The sequence below is a fragment of the Portunus trituberculatus genome, unplaced genomic scaffold (assembly GCF_017591435.1).
Source record: "Portunus trituberculatus isolate SZX2019 unplaced genomic scaffold, ASM1759143v1 PGA_scaffold_519__1_contigs__length_116047, whole genome shotgun sequence".
Classification (NCBI taxonomy): Eukaryota; Metazoa; Arthropoda; class Malacostraca; order Decapoda; family Portunidae; genus Portunus; species Portunus trituberculatus.
The window spans coordinates 22,310-26,085 of record NW_025541687.1 but is presented as its reverse complement, the minus strand read 5'-3'; the positions used below and the strand labels follow the sequence as shown (position 1 = coordinate 26,085).

At 39.0% G+C, this 3,776-nt stretch overlaps 1 long non-coding RNA gene across 1 annotated transcript; it reads right to left on the bottom strand.

The window, feature by feature from the left end:
• Positions 1-693: 693 nt before the first annotated feature.
• LOC123500942 lies at positions 694-3,419 on the bottom strand. The gene is made up of 3 exons (XR_006673508.1): positions 2,969-3,419; positions 2,429-2,569; positions 694-1,985 (listed from the first exon to the last, which is right to left on the bottom strand). It is a non-coding gene; the product is annotated as an uncharacterized LOC123500942 (long non-coding RNA).
• Positions 3,420-3,776: the final 357 nt, after the last annotated feature.

Genomic DNA, 3,776 nt, shown 5'->3' with positions numbered 1-3,776 from the left:
AAATAAACACATTAAAATATACTTATAAAATCAATTTCAACAGGATTAGACAAAATTCTAGTAACTATGGATCAAAAGCTTGTATCCTTACTGAAACAATGGTAATATTGATAAACAGAGTCTGAAGAGTTTGACTAGACAAGGTATAGAGGCACAGCTTTGGGAAAATAATAGGAAAGAGCCCATTAGGTAGGTACACCTCCTAAGGTTTAAGGGATATGCAAGTGTCTGAGTTTGGACACTTCCCACATAGTTTCCGCTGTCATGTGCAAAACTTTCCCCTTGGCTCCAAACCCCACTATTATCTTTGTTCAAACTCATACATAGAAGGATCCATGAGGCTCAAATCCCAACTAAAGCAAGCTCGATCATCAATTGCCATTATGGGCATATGAGTTGAGCAGCCTTGACGGAAGCCATACTGGAGATCAGATAGATTGTGAAGTGACACGTTTAACTCCTTCAACACGATGAGACGTATTTTGTGTCATCGGGGCGCTCGTGACATATCCAATGATGCGCATATTGCATCATGGCTACTTACTGCTAAGATGGTACATTCTCTTTCCTGGATACTACATGAAGTTTTTCAGAATGCAGATCGTATATGATATGGATGGCATATTTGACTTTCATCATTACTACAAAGGTGTATGGTTCTCTTATACCAGGACAAGTACTGATGTGCCATGGTGGAAATAATCCTATTTTATTTTTTTTATGGTACCAATACATTAGTTTACCATAAAAATGAACACTTTCCTTAATCTGTCATCTTAATCCTTTAAGAACAACTTAAACATTCTGTATGAATTTTGAAAAAACACTCATACCATGTAAAAAACCATCCCTATATAAGATTTTTCCCAAATTCTTTTTTAAATGACCACGTAATGGACCAAAAATGAAGTAGACCAATTGGTGCTCTCAGTCATGATACAGCAGACCACGCTCATCCCATATGGGACCTATTACATGATATACGACGGACCATGATCATCCTGTGTGGGATTTTGTAGCTGAGATGTGACGGACCACGCTCATCCCATATGGGATCTCATAGTCGATATGACAGACCACAGTCACCATCATTTCCATACTAATAAATACATACCAAATTTATATTTCATCCATAATCACATCAGTTATACCTAAGATAGTACCATTGAACAAATCTCTCCAAATTAGGATATATTTGTAAGATCCAGAATCTTTCTTCCTGAAAATTTAACTTTTATAACAAGTTTTAATGTAATTGACATTAAGTTCTTTTTTTACAATTTCTACACAAAAATAAATGACAAATACAATAAGATAATGCACATACAAAGGTACATAGGTATACATATGCATATACTAGAGGTTCTTATGGAAAGCATCAAAGCAGTTTTTCTGCTCGGTGAGGCAGAGGGCAACCTTGCAGGTGTCACACACACAACATGACTGATGGATGTTACCCTTGCAGGAGCAGTGCTTGCACATCTGCCTCATGGGCACATGGACTGACATGTGCAGAGTGGTGGCATCCTGTTGCTTAGATACATTGGGTATTTCAGCCCTCTGACCATGCCTTGGCAGAGGCACAGGAGCCCTCTGCAAGGATGCCCTGTTCACTTTAGTGTCTTGAGGCACTGTCACACCTCAGGGATTCAGACACCTCCAGCCTGAAGTCCTTGAGAGGCATGCTTGTGGTTTCAAGGGCTTTAAAGTCCCATTTGTATAGCAGCCAAACATTGCACATGATTATGTCCACAACATAGCCAAACAGGCTCATGTAGTACCTCCTGGCCCTCATCAGTGTTTTGTACAGATTGAAGTACTCTATAGGGGTCAGCATCATGGCAGGCTAGGGTGCTCATAGTGTAGCAGGGGCAGCACACTGATCTCTTGTTCCTTGACCCATGCTTGAGTTTTGGCTTTCTTCGCACATGGTCTGCTGTCCTCTTCTTCATCACCTTCTTCATCATCTGTGTTGTCTGCTTTATCTGCAGGAAGCAAACAGGTTAGTATAACCAAAGGAAAGACGTGAAAATACATACAAAAATTATCACTTTGAGTTTATGAATATTGTAATTTATGAGTATAAAAGGTAAGTATAAGTCTTTTGAGTTTAGGATAATCAGGTAAGTATAATTCCAGGCTGTACATGACCATATCAGGTGCATAAATGCTTGATACATAACAGGTAAGTATAATTCAAGGTTGTACATATCAGGTGGATCAGTGTTTTTACTAAACAGGTAAGTACAATCAGCTCTCAAGTAAATAATGCATGCATATATGTTTTGCATAACAATGCTCCAACTCTTCCTCAGTAGACGTCACCGTTTAAATGTTACGCTGAGCATGAAGGGAGATTTAAATTCCCATATTGGGTTAGGGAATTAAAGGGCCTGAGGTAAACATTGGTGACGTCATTGCTACTAACCTTTCCTTTTAAATCATCATCCACAAGCAGATTTTCTTCCACTTCAAGGTCACTGTCCTAAGGATTGTTGGAAGCGATCCACTGAAACACTTTGCTCTTAGTCCTCGATGAAGAACGCCCCAAAAATGTTTCACAACCAATCTGAAAAACAGGAAAAATATCAAAGAAACTTTTTTTTCTCTATGCCTTTGCTCCACAAATGCAATAATAATGCCAGTATTTATGGAATACATGAAAAAGAAAAGACAAAAAGAAATAAAAGAAATATATGTAGGAAAACTATTCATTTTACTACTTAAATATGGCCAATTGTTTAAAAACCTCATTTAATTCTGAAAAATATTCTATCCCCATAGCAATGAAGAAAGCCTAGTTGGGATGAGCGTGGATCGCTGAGTCATAACAATGTATCTCATTCAGGATATTAATTTTTTACTATCAATTTTCACAAACTGAAAAAAAATCACACCACAATGATACTACCATCAATATATAGCCAAATTATTCCCCCACAACATAATAAAAAGTTCATATGCTTACCTCCATGAGTACCGGTGTGGTGTTGGGAAGAGTGAAAACTTTTTTGGTGACATTTCACTCTTTTCATGTCTGGTGATACACTGGTCCACTGAGAGTCTTGCCAAGCAAGGCCCGGGATGACTACTGCACTTTCATTGATCACATTTGAGAAAGGAGGTGTGTGTCTAATCAGTAGTGGTTTGGTGGACCCAATCAGATTGAATTATGAGTTTCCTGCGCCATTCAAAGTAGCAATTTTAAGTATCCCAAACGGTGTTCCTCGCCGCTAAAGGGTTAAGAGAATGGCCAATTATGAGTTTCCTGCACCATTCAAAGTAGCAATTTTAAGTATCCCAAACAGTTTTCCTTGCCACTAAAGGGTTAAGAGATTGGCCAAGAGAAGACAAACTATAATTTCTTTTTTCTCTAAATTTCATGTGGATTTATTTCCTAATGAACATACCTATTATAAAAAATCATTTACCAACACAATTATTTCTGTAAGAGAGAGAGAGAGAGAGAGAGAGAGAGAGAGAGAGAGAGAGAGAGAGAGAGAGAGAGAGAGAGAGAGAGAGAGAGAGAGAGAGAGAGAGAGAGAGAGAGAGAGAGAGAGAGAGAGAGAGAGAGAGAGAGAGAGAGAGAGAGAGAGAGAGAGAGAGAGAGAGAGAGAGAGAGAGAGAGAGAGAGAGAGAGAGAGAGAGAGAGAGAGAGAGAGAGAGAGAGAGAGAGAGAGAGAGAGAGAGAGCGCTGCCTCTGAGTCAGGTATCTATTCACCCTCCACCCAGCTCGAATATAGCGCTGGGAGCCATTTTCTGTTGCCCAGAGTGAA